The sequence below is a fragment of the Lepidochelys kempii genome, chromosome 6 (assembly GCF_965140265.1).
Source record: "Lepidochelys kempii isolate rLepKem1 chromosome 6, rLepKem1.hap2, whole genome shotgun sequence".
Lineage (NCBI taxonomy): Eukaryota > Metazoa > Chordata > Testudines > Cheloniidae > Lepidochelys > Lepidochelys kempii.
In genome coordinates, this window is record NC_133261.1 from 67,771,563 (window position 1) to 67,785,138 (window position 13,576).

Below are 13,576 nucleotides of genomic sequence, written 5' to 3' on the forward strand. Positions count from 1 at the left end.
GAGATCTGTTTTTATCAGGCAGTCCATACAGTGTCTGTATGTGTTTCTTCAATTTTAAAATCTTTTTAAAAACTCTGACATCTTTAAACGTTAGGATTAACCCATTTGTATTGAAGTCTGTCGTTATCTTGCTCCTTGCAGTACAGGAAATTTAAATAAGGAATTGAGTCATGAAAATAGAAAAACATTTATAAACTTCAGCTCAGCAAAAAATGTCCTGTTGCCATGGTTCTGCTATCACCAGTATTATAACTACAGGCAGTGAGAGCAAGAGATCATTAAAAATATGAAATTACTCAGCTTCTCAAGTATTACTTTAAAAGTCTGTTTGCTGTAACCAGTAAAGAATGTCAAAATTGAATGTATAAAACTTGCTTAGAATTTTCAGTATTCACCTCCCTCAAATCAGTGTCATGTAACCTAGTTTTCCTACAGTGTCATGTAACCTGGTTATCTATGAGAGAAATCATGTGGGAGACCCCTTAAAAAGCTAGGGAGGGGAGGAGTCAGCATTTGATTTCTCTAAGTAGGTGGGTGAAGCACTGATCTTTCCCTTGTGGTGGTGGTGGTTTTTCCACTTTGAACTGCGCTAGTATTTCTATTATTCAGAAGAGAAAAGTTCACTTTCCTCAAATCCCAAAAAGATAAGTCTTTTAAATGCAAATTTTATAAGAACTACAGGCTCTTCAGATTCTGCATGAATACAGAGAGTAGATATTTCCAAGTGATAAATCTGCAAAATGAATTGAGTGGTTAGGAAACTGTTGAAGGAAACAACCTTCCAGAGACATATGTTGTCTGCACCCTTAAATGTTACTGTATCTGGCACAGGAAAATATTGCACAAGCTACGCTTCAAGATAGTTAACATTTTTCAGTTTTTAATTCCTGGATTCTTATACTTTTGGAGCTCATTAAAGTACCTTGCATTCATGTCAAGGTTCCTCCCCCACTCTGAACTCTAGGGTACAGAGGTGGGGACCTGCATGAAAAACCTCCTAAGCTTATCTTTACCAGCTTAGGTCAAAACTTCCCCAAGGTACAAAATATTACACCCGTTATCCTTGGACTGGCCGCTACCACCACCAAACTAATACTGGTTACTGGGGAAGAGCTGTTTGGACGCGTCCTTCCCCCCAACTTACTTCCCAAAACCTTGCACCCCACTTCCTGGACAAGGTTTGGTAAAAAGCCTCACCAATTTGCCTAGGTGACTACAGACCCAGACCCTTGGATCTTAAGAACAATGAACAATCCTCCCAACACTTGCACCCCCCTTTTCCTGGGAAATGTTGGATAAAAAGCCTCACGAATTTGCATAGGTGACCACAGACCCAAACCCTTGGATCTGAGAACAATGAAAAAGCATTCAGTGTTTTACAAGAAGACTTTTAATAAAAAATAGAAGTAAATAGAAATAAAGAAATCCCCCCTGTAAAATCAGGATGGTAGATATCTTACAGGGTAATTAGATTCAAAAACATAGAGAACCCCTCTAGGCAAAACCTTAAGTTACAAAAAAGATACACAGACAGAAATAGTTATTCTATTCAGCACAATTCTTTTCTCAGCCATTTAAAGAAATCATAATCTAACACATACCTAGCTAGATTACTTACTAAAAGTTCTAAGGCTCCATTCCTGGTCTATCCCTGGCAGAAACCAGCATACAGACAGACACAGACCCTTTGTTTCTCTCCCTCCTCCCAGCTTTTGAAAGTATCTTGTCTCCTCATTGGTCATTTTGGTCAGGTGCCAGCGAGGTTACCTTTAGCTTCTTAACCCTTTACAGGTGAGAGGAGCTTTCCCCTGGCCAGGAGGGATTTCAAAGGGGTTTACCCTTCCCTTTATATTTATGACACGCCCCCCAAATCTCAGCTAGGGTGAAACTCTGGCTGGGATTTCTTCCTGGAGCTCTAGGAAAAACAGAGTTAATAAGACACATGCATCTCTAAATATACTACCAAGTACATAAAGACTAACAATATTTTCCACATCTCAAGGACGATTTTAACCAGTTGATTCTGGGAAACTTTCACAGGAGAGTGCATCAGCCACTTTGTTAGAAGCTCCTGAGATGTGTTGGATGTCGAAATCAAAATCTTGGAGAGCTAAACTCCACCGAAGAAGTTTTTTGTTAGTTTCCTTGACGGTGTGAAGCCACTTCAGTGCAGCATGGTCGGTTTGCAGGTGGAAACGCCGTCCCCAAACATATGGGCGTAGCTTTTCCAGAGCGTAGACAATGGCGTAACATTCTTTTTCAGTGACTGACCAGTTGCTTTCCCTCTCAGACAGTTTTTTGCTGAGAAACACTACAGGGTGGAATTCTTGATCAGGTCCTTTCTGCATTAAAACTGCTCCCACACCACGCTCGGATGCATCTGTGGTTACTAGGAACGGTTTGTCAAAGTCTGGGGCCCTTAGTACAGGGTCAGACATGAGTGTCGCTTTAAGCTTGTTAAAGGCCTTCTGACACTTTCCGGTCCACTGAACAGCATTTGGCTGTTTCTTTTTGGTTAGGTCTGTCAGTGGGGCAGCGATTTGGCTGTAGTGCGGTACAAATCGTCTGTAATAACCGGCCAAGCCTAAGAAGGATTGAACCTGTTTCTTTGACTTTGGGACAGGCCACTTTTGGATAGCATCCACTTTGGCCTGTAGGGGGCTGATAGTTCCTTGACCCACCTGGTGTCCAAGGTAAGTCACTCTGTTTAGGCCTATTTGACACTTCTTAGCCTTAACAGTTAGTCCTGCCTCCCTTATGCGCTCAAGGACTTTTTGTAGATGTTCCAGGTGGTCTGCCCAGGAATCCGAAAATATGGCCACATCGTCAAGGTAGGCGACTGCATATTCTCCTAATCCCGCTAGGAGACCATCTACAAGTCTTTGGAAAGTGGCGGGTGCATTTCGCAGCCCGAAAGGGAGTACATTAAATTCATACAGCCCGAGATGTGTGATGAAGGCTGACCTTTCCTTGGCAGATTCATCTAGCGGTACCTGCCAGTACCCCTTGGTTAAGTCCAAGGTAGAGATGAACTGGGCCCGTCCCAGTTTCTCTAATAGTTCATCTGTGCATGGCATTGGATAGTTGTCTGGGCGAGTTACAGCATTTAGCTTACGGTAGTCCACGCAAAAACGTATTTCCCCATCTGGTTTGGGAACTAGAACCACTGGAGATACCCATGCACTGCCAGAGGGGCGGATTACCCCCATCTGTAACATATCCTGGATCTCCCGTTCTATAGCAGTTTTAGCTTGAGGAGACGCCCAGTAAGGTTGGACCCTAATTGGGTGAGCATTACCTGTGTCAGTGGAGTGGTATGCCCATTCAGTCAGTCCTGGGGTGGCTGAGAACGTTGGCGCGTAGCTAGTGCACAGCTCCTGGATCTGCTGTCGCTGCATACGCCCAAGGGTCATGGAGAGGTTCACCTCTTCCACACCACCACCACATTTCCCTTCGTAGTAGACACCTTCGGGCCACTCAGCATCATCTCCTCCCTGGGCTGTAAACTGACAAACCTTTAATTCTCTGGAATAAAAGGGCTTTAGAGAATTAATATGGTACACGTTAGGCTTTCGGTTGGAGGTGGGGAATGCTATGAGATAATTAACAGCTCCCAGGCGCTCCTGGACCATGAATGGCCCTTCCCACGATGCTTCCATTTTATGGGCCTGGAGCGCCTTTAAGACCATGACCTGGTCTCCTACTTTGAAGGAACGCTCTCTGGCATGTTTATCATACCAGGCTTTTTGCTCTTTTTGAGCATCCTGTAAGTTTTCTCTAGCAAGGGCTAAAGAGGTTCGGAGGGTGTTTTGTAGGTTGGTTACAAAGTCCAGAATGTTAGTTCCTGGAGAAGGTGTAAATCCCTCCCATTGCTGCTTCACCAACTGCAATGGCCCCTTAACCTCACGGCCATATACAAGTTCAAATGGGGAAAGCCCTAAACTGGGATGTGGTACAGCTCTGTAGGCAAAGAGCAACTGCTGCAATACTAGGTCCCAATCATTGGAGTGCTCATTTAAGAATTTACGTATCATGGCCCCCAAAGTTCCATTAAACTTCTCCACCATGCCATTTGTTTGATGATGGTAAGGAGTGGCAACCAAGTGATTTACCCCATGAGCTTCCCAAAGGTTTTTCATAGTTCCTGCCAGGAAATTAGTCCCTGCATCTGTGAGGATGTCGGAGGGCCAACCTACCCTGGCAAAAATGTCTGCTAGTGCCTGGCACACACTTTTAGCCCTGGTGTTGCTTAGAGCTACTGCTTCCGGCCATCGGGTGGCAAAATCCATGAAAGTCAGTATGTACTGCTTTCCTCTGGGTGTCTTTTTCGGAAAAGGACCCAGAATATCCACAGCTACTCGCTGAAATGGAACTTCAATGATGGGGAGTGGCTGGAGAGGAGCTTTGACCTGGTCTTGGGGTTTTCCCGCTCTTTGGCACACCTCACAAGACTGGACATAGGTAGAAACATCCTTGCCCATTCCCTCCCAGTGGAATGATCCCCCCAAACGGTCTTTGGTCTTGTTCACCCCAGCATGGCCACTAGGGTGATCATGGGCTAAGCTCAAGAGCTTGGCCCGGTATTTAGTTGGAACTACCAACTGTCTCTGAGGATGCCAGTCTTCCTGGTGTCCCCCAGAAAGAGTTTCCTTGTATAAAAGTCCTCTTTCTACAACAAACCTGGATCGATTAGAAGAGCTGAGAGGCGGTGGGTTGCTCTGTGCTGCCATCCAAGCTCTCTGGAGGCTTTCATCTGCTTCCTGTTCGGTCTGGAACTGTTCCCTTGATGCTGGAGACATCAGTTCCTCATGGGATTGTGGACCTAGGCTTGGTCCCTCTGGAAGCAATATAGGGGATGGAGCTGTTTCTGTTGACTGTGAACCGCTCTCCGCTGGTGAACTATGTTGGGATTCAGGCTCCGGCTGAGCCTCTTGTGTAGGGTTATCGGCTGCTGCCAGTTCAGGTTCGGTGGGGCCCTCTGGTGTTGAGGTTGCAAGTACTGGATTCAGTGCTGGCACGGGGTCTGGTGTTGGTTGTTTGGCTGGTTCCGGTTCTGGGACTGGTTCCGTCTGGGTCTCTGGGACTGGATCCACTACTGCTGTTGTAGACATTGGCCTGGGGTCCGGGTCCATCACCTCTGACTGGGTCCTGATAGAAGTTTCCGGAACAGAGCTAGGCCTCACGGCTTGTTTAGCCTGGCTGCGGGTGATCATTCCCACCCTCTTGGCCTGCTTCACATGATTGGCCAAGTCTTCCCCCAACAGCATGGGGATAGGATAATCATCATAGACTGCAAAAGTCCACATTCCTGACCAGCCCTTGTACTGGACAGGCAACTTGGCTGTAGGCAAATTGAAAGAGTTGGACTTGAAGGGTTGAATCGTCACTTGGATCTCTGGGTTGATTAAATTGGGGTCCACTAAGGAAGCATGGATAGCTGACACTTGTGCTCCGGTGTCCCTCCACGCGGTGACCTTCTTCCCGCCCACACTCACAGTTTCCCTCCGCTCCAAGGGTATCTGGGAGGTATCTGGGCCTGTGGACCTCTGGTGTGATTCCAGTGCAATGAACTGTAATCTGTTGGGGTTCTTGGGGCAGTTGGCCTTTACATGCCCCAGCTCGTTACACTTAAAACATCGTCCAGCTGACGGGTCACTGGGGCGAGGAGGGTTGCTGGAGAACGGGGTGGTGGGACGATAAGGGGTCTGGAGGGTTCTTTGGGAGGTAGGTGGGGCTTTGGGCGGCCCCCGGTAATAGGGTGTGGTCTGGGGTGGTCCCTTCTGGTCTCCGCTCCAACTGCGACCAGTTTTCTTCTTCTCTGCCACCTCCACCCATCTGGCTCCAATCTCTCTTGCCTCAATTACAGTTTTGGGTTTCCCATCTAGGATGTATCTTTCTATTTCCTCAGGAACACCCTCTAAGAATTGTTCCATTTGCATTAGGAAGGGCAAATTTACTGGAGATTCAACACTTGCTCCTGATATCCAGGCATCCCAATGTTTCACAATGTGGTAGGCATGTCGGGTAAATGACATGTCTGGTTTCCACCTTAGGGCTCGGAACCTCCGAGACTGCTCGGGTGTTATCCCCATTCTGACTCTCGCCTTGGATTTAAACAGTTCATACTTGTTCATGTGTTCTTTAGGCATTTCAGCTGCCACCTCAGCTAAGGGTCCACTGAGCTGTGGCCTCAGCTCTACCATGTATTGGTCAGTAGAGATATTGTACCCAAGGCAGACCCTTTCGAAGTTTTCTAGGAAGGCCTCAGTATCATCGCCTGCCTTGTAGGTGGGGAACTTTCTGGGATGGGAAGTGGTACTTGGAGAAGGATTACTAGGGTTTGTTGGGATATTCTGCTGAGCCTTTATCTTCTCCATCTCCTCCACATACTTCCTCTCTTTTTCCTTCTCCTCCAGTTCTTTGTCCCTCGCTTCCATAGTTCTCCTGTGAGCAGCCGCTTGGTGTTGTTCTGCCTCCCTTTCTTGTTCCTTCTTCAGCCGCATGAGTTCTATCTGTCTTTCATGTTCCCTTTGTCTTTCCTCAGCCTGAAATTTGGCTAATTCCAGCTGTAGTCGAGCTGAGGATTTGGTCATTCTAACCTCTCTGTTTTTAACTAACTTTACACCCGAGGTTTAGAAATAAACAAACAAAACTTGGCTGTAAAATTTTGCTGTGCGGGAATAGAATACCTATTCTCTGATAGTGATTGTCAGCCTACAGAAAAAGACAATTCCCTTGTCTCTGCTCTGGGCCCAATTTAAAGTAAAAAACCTCCAACTACTTGGAAACGTGCTTACCCAGCCCAAAGAAAAAAAAAATTCCTTTTCAAACCTGTGCTCCTTGTAAAACAAAAAAAATCAAAATCCTAAAAAAAAAACCCTGCCACTTTTGTCTCCAGGCAAATGGGTAGAGCACACACCCCCTATTTACTTTTAGGAAGAAAAGAAAAAAAAACAACTCTGGGTTGGAAGACTGTGAATTTCCCTGCAGGAGTTAAGTACCCTGCCTCCAGGCAAAGAAAACCTGCAATTCACAAAGATAATCTCCTTTTGTCTCTGCTTGGCCACAAAGCAGAGAAAAAACAATCTGCTTTCAGTTTCAACTGCTTTCTGGACTTTCTTTCCAAAGAAAAAAAAATTTCCTTTTTAAAATCTGTATTTCTAGTTCAAAAAATCTCAACTGGATCTCAAAATGATTTCAGGTTAATCCCACCGCTGTGCCACCATGTCAAGGTTCCTCCCCCACTCTGAACTCTAGGGTACAGAGGTGGGGACCTGCATGAAAAACCTCCTAAGCTTATCTTTACCAGCTTAGGTCAAAACTTCCCCAAGGTACAAAATATTACACCCGTTATCCTTGGACTGGCCGCTACCACCACCAAACTAATACTGGTTACTGGGGAAGAGCTGTTTGGACGCGTCCTTCCCCCCAACTTACTTCCCAAAACCTTGCACCCCACTTCCTGGACAAGGTTTGGTAAAAAGCCTCACCAATTTGCCTAGGTGACTACAGACCCAGACCCTTGGATCTTAAGAACAATGAACAATCCTCCCAACACTTGCACCCCCCTTTTCCTGGGAAATGTTGGATAAAAAGCCTCACGAATTTGCATAGGTGACCACAGACCCAAACCCTTGGATCTGAGAACAATGAAAAAGCATTCAGTGTTTTACAAGCAGACTTTTAATAAAAAATAGAAGTAAATAGAAATAAAGAAATCCCCCCTGTAAAATCAGGATGGTAGATATCTTACAGGGTAATTAGATTCAAAAACATAGAGAACCCCTCTAGGCAAAACCTTAAGTTTCAAAAAAGATACACAGACAGAAATAGTTATTCTATTCAGCACAATTCTTTTCTCAGCCATTTAAAGAAATCATAATCTAACACATACCTGACTAGATTACTTACTAAAAGTTCTAAGGCTCCATTCCTGGTCTATCCCTGGCAGAAACCAGCATACAGACAGACACAGACCCTTTGTTTCTCTCCCTCCTCCCAGCTTTTGAAAGTATCTTGTCTCCTCATTGGTCATTTTGGTCAGGTGCCAGCGAGGTTACCTTTAGCTTCTTAACCCTTTACAGGTGAGAGGAGCTTTCCCCTGGCCAGGAGGGATTTCAAGGGGGTTTACCCTTCCCTTTATATTTATGACAATTCATATTCAGCATTGGTAGTTCTTGCTTTTGGTATCTAAATCTAATTTTACCCTGAAATTTTATCATTTTCTCTAAAACTTGAGTGTTCAGATGTGAACTTCTATTTCTGGGTCTGGTAGGTTTTTTTTCACTGCAGAGAGCTTTGAAATCCCTTAATTCAAAATAGGTTTAAGATTTGATTTTGATATATTCATGTAATATAAAATTATGTATGTATAAAGTCCCAAAAGATGCCAAGAATCGTATTCTTTATATGCAGTATTTTATTTTTACGTAAAATTGGTAAATGTAGATTCTGTGCAGAGCAAGCACTATGTTTAAACTGCATATGTAAGAATATAGAAAAATTGACTTATTACTGCATAAGCTCTATTTTCAAGAATGGTTTCTCTGGCTGTTAGTATCTTAATATTATTATTAAGACTATGTCTCTTCCTCTCTTCTGGTTTAGAGTTTTATCAAGGTCCAGTATCTAAAGCATTTTTTCTTTCTTTTTTGGGTGATTATCCCTATGTATTTCATTTCTGGTGTGCTTGTGCCCCATTTGCTCAAGACTGGTTTCTTTTGGTCAGCAGTGTCTGTTGAGGCCATGCCTATGCCCTAGGTCCCCTCATGCTCTCACCACCTGAGTGCATAAAGGACAGAGTAGGTCCAGTTGTCCCTCTTATTTCCTGTGGCCGTGACAAAGAATCCCTGACAGTACCCACATCTCTTGCACACTGTGCAAGCCAAAATCTATTTTTGTAAATAATTACTATGTTCTTATAGTGTTAGTTTAGTGTAGTTAGTATTAGTATTTGCTAATACTGGCTGACTCACACTCTCTCTATCTTTATCTATATCTCTATACATCTGTAGATATCTATGTCTATAGAGAGAGCGAATGAGAGACTTACTTTTTAGATTTAGCAATTTGTGGTACCAGGGCATAGTCTTTATGGCAGAACTGGTCTCAAGACTTGCCCCTCTTACGATGAAACTATTCTGCTGAACCATGCATACTTGAGGTGTGTGTGGGTGTTGCTTTGGAGAGGGGCACATCCTAGAAAAATGCTGACTGTTGTTCTTTTTCTAAAAGACCACAAAAGGTAGGAGAGGCTTGCTGCAAACTATTTCTCTGAGAGAGATTGAGTCCTCAGAACTGGAAAAGAAAGGCACTGCTAGGCCTCGGACTCAGTGCTCCTGCAAGCTCCAGTTCAACTCCCAAGCTCTTGGCTAAGAAGTTGTTAGCGAAGACCATTAGAGAAGCTAAGTCATCTGAGAGGTGTAGGAAGGAGTTCCCAGGTGAACAGGGGCTGCAAACAGTGGAATTTTGGAGTGAGTGGATGTGAATGATGTTGGAACAACTGTTGTGGTCTGCGTTGGCTGTGCTAACTTCTCCTTTCTGATGGAAGACTTAAGAGGTCCCTGGTGCAAGAAATGCAAGCTGCTGGCCACTGGTACAGTGACTAGAGTGAAATCCCTGTAAGATGCATGGACACTTTTCAAATACACCATAATCGAGGCTCAACTTAAATGTATACCCCAAATTAAAAAACACAGTAAAAGAACTAAAATAGAGCCACCGTGGCTTAACCATGTCAAAGGAGCAGAGAGAGAGATAAAAAGGCATCTTTTAAAAAGTGGAAGTCAAATCCTAATGAGGTAAATAGAAAGGAGCTTAAACACTGCCAAATTAAATGTAAAAATGTAATCAGAGAAGCCAAAAAGGAGTTTGAAGAACATCTAGCCAAAAACTCAAAAGGTAATAATAACAAAATGTTTAAGGACATCAGAAGCAGGAAGCTGCTAAACAATCAGTGAGGCCCCTGGACGATGGAGAGACAAAAGGAGCACTTAACGATGATAAAGTCATTGCGGAGAAACTAAATGAATTCTTTGGTTCAGTCTTCACGGCTGAGGATGTTAGGGAGATTCCCAAACCTGAGCCGTCTTTTGTAGGTGACAAATCTAGTGTCACTAGAGGTGGTTTTGGAATTAATTGAGAAACTTAACAGTAACAAGTCACCGGGACCAGATGGCATTCACCCAAGAGTTCTGAAAGAACTCAAATATGAAATTGCGGCACTATTAACTATGGTTTGTAACCTGTCCTTTAAATCAGCTACTATGCCCAATGACTGGAAGATAGCTAATGTAACGCCAATATTTAAGAAGGGCTCTAGAGGTGATCCTGACAATTACAGACCGGTAAGTCTAATGTCAGTACCGGGCAAATTAGTTGAAACAATAATAAAGAATAAAATTGTCAGACACACATAGAAGAACATAAATTGTTGCGCAAAAGTCAAGATGGTTTCTGTAAAAGGAGATCATGTCTTACTAATATGTTAGAGTTCTTTGAGGGGGTCAACAAACATGTGGACAAGGGAGATCCAGTGGACATAGTGTACTTATATTTCCAGAAAGCCTTTGACAAGATCCCTCACCAAAGGCTCTTGCATAAATTAAGTTGTCATGGAATAAGAAGGAAGATCCTTTCATGGATTGAGAACTGGTTAAAAGACAGAGAATAAAGAGTAGGAATAAATGGTAAATTTTCAGAATGGAGAGGGGTAACTAGTGTTGTTCCCCAAGGGTCAGTCCTAGGACCAATCCTAGTCAACTTATTCATAAATGATTTGGAGAAAGGGGTAAACAGTGAGGTGGCAAAGTTTGCAGATGATACTAAACTGCTCAAGATAGTTAAGACCAAAGCAGACTGTGAAGAACTTCAAAAAAATCTCACAAAACTAAGTGATTGGGCAACAAAATGGCAAATGAAATTTAATGTGGATAAATGTAAAGTAAAGCACATTGGAAAAAATAACCCCAACTATACGTACAATATGATGGGGGCTAATTTAGCCACAACTAATCAGTAGAAAGATCTTGGAGTTATCGTGGATTGTTCTCTGAAGACGTCCACGTAGTGTGCAGCGGCAGTCAAAAAAGCAAATGGGATGTTAGGAATCATTAAAAAAAGGGATAGAGAATAAGACGGAGAATATCTTATTGCCCTTATATAAATCCATGGTATGCCCACATCTTGAATACTGCATGCAGATGTGGTCCCCTCATCTCAAAAAAGATATACGGGCATGTCATAAATATAAAGGGAAGGGTAAACCCCTTTGAAATCCCTCCTGGCCAGGGGAAAGCTCCTCTCACCTGTAAAGGGTTAAGAAGCTAAAGGTAACCTCGCTGGCACCTGACCAAAATGACCAATGAGGAGACAAGATACTTTCAAAAGCTGGGAGGAGGGAGAGAAACAAAGGGTCTGTGTGTCTGTCTTATGCTGGTTTCTGCCAGGGATAGACCAGGAATGGAGTCTTAGAACTTTTAGTAAGTAATCTAGCTAGGTATGTGTTAGATTATGATTTCTTTAAATGGCTGAGAAAAGAATTGTGCTGAATAGAATAACTATTTCTGTCTGTGTATCTTTTTTGTAACTTAAGGTTTTGCCTAGAGGGGTTCTCTATGTTTTTGAATCTAATTACCCTGTAGATATCTACCATCCTGATTTTACAGGGGGGATTTATTTATTTCTATTTACTTCTTTTTTTATTAAAAGTCTTCTTTTAAGAAAACTGAATGCTTTTTCATTGTTCTCAGATCCAAGGGTTTGGATCTGTGGTCACCTATGCAAATTGGTGAGGCTTTTTATCCAACATTTCCCAGGAAAGGGGGAGGGGTGCAAGTGTTGGGAGGATTGTTCATTGTTCTTAAGATCCAAGGGTCTGGGTCTGTAGTCACCTTGGCAAATTGGTGAGGCTTTTTACCAAACCTTGTCCAGGAAGTGGGGTGCAAGGTTTTGGGAAGTATTTTGGGGGGAAAGACGCGTCCAAACAGCTCTTCCCCAGTAACCAGTATTAGTTTGGTGGTGGTAGCGGCCAATCCAAGGACAAAGGGTGGAATATTTTGTACCTTGGGGAAGTTTTGACCTAAGCTGGTAAAGATAAGCTTAGGAGGTTTTTCATGCAGGTCCCCACATCTGTACCCTAGAGTTCAGAGTGGGGGAGGAACCTTGACAGGGCATTAGAAAAGGTTCAGAAAAGGCAACTAAAATGATTAGGGGTTTGGAACGGGTCCCATATGAGGAGAGATTAAAGAGGCTAGGACTTTTCAGCTTGGAAAAGAGGAGACTAAGGGGGGATATGGTAGAGGTACATAAAATCATGAGTGGTGTGGAAAAGTGAATAAGGAAAAGTTATTTACTTGTTCCCATAATATAAGAACTAGGGGCCACCAAATGAAATTAATGGGCAGCAGGTTTAAAACAAAGAAAAGGAAGTTCTTCTTCACTCAGCGCACAGTCAACCTGTGGAACTCCTTGCTTGAGGAGGTTGTGAAGGCTAGGACTATAACAGGGTTTTAAAAGAGACCTGGATAAATTCATGGAGGTTAAGTCCATTAATGGTTATTAGCCAGGATGGGTAAGGAATGGTGTTCCTAACCTCTATTTGCCAGAGGGCGGAGATGGATGGCAGGAGAGAGATCACTTGATCATTACCTGTTAGGTTCACTTCCTCTGGGGCACCTGGCATTGGCCACTGTTGGTAGACAGGATACTGGGCTGGATGGACCTTTGATCTGACCCAGTGTGGCCTTCTTATGTTCTTATGGAAGAGATGATACGTGATCTGGAAGCCTAAGTTTCAAGATTGAGTAGCATCTGAGAAAAAACAGACCTATTGCGTAACCAGATTCAGAAAATGTTGTCTCAGATGCCACAAGGGGAAGGATCAAGGTGATAAGGGATTGGAGAAAGTAGAAAACAAAGAAGTCGGCTGATGATTTGTGACCAAGAGGAGAGAGAGAACTGTGAAGCATTCATTCCAGCTAGAAGTATCAAATCAGTATCAGAAACTCCACAAGTCATCTACTGAGGAACCTGTCTTTGGAGGACTGGAACAGAAAGCTACAAGGGACATACCAGATGTGTATCCTTGTGTTGTAAAATAAGCAGCTACCAAGAGAGGTTCTTATTTGAGTGCTTGCTCATATCGATTCCATTCTAGATGTGCGTACACCCACGGACGCGGTCATCAGAGATTTTTGCCTTAGTGGCATCCTTAGGGCTGCTGTGGCACACGCATCATCGGCAGACTTCCTGGCGCAGGGTTTCTGAAATTGTATGGAGCACTGGTTAGGGGAGGCTGTGCCTCCCCAAACAGCCAGGCGTGGCCCATCCCCCTATCCGACCCCCCTTGCTTCTCGCCCCTCATGTCCCCCCACCAGGACTCCTGCCACATCCAACCTCCCTAACCCCTGACCGCCCCCAGATCCCCCACCCCTGACTCTCCCCCACTGCTCCATCCAACCCCTCCTCTCATTCCTGACTGCCCCCCCAGGACCCCTGCCCGATCCAACCACCCTTTCTCCCTGACTGCCCCTCCTCCCCGCCCCATCCAACTCCCCCCCCCACTTCCTGACCGCAC

The 13,576-nt window shown here is 44.1% G+C and overlaps 1 protein-coding gene across 11 annotated transcripts in view; it reads left to right on the forward strand.

Moving 5' to 3' along the window:
- The window catches only part of SIPA1L1 (signal induced proliferation associated 1 like 1), a 381,605-nt gene that overhangs the window by 277,987 nt on the left and 90,042 nt on the right, over positions 1-13,576 (forward strand). The window lies entirely within an intron of this gene.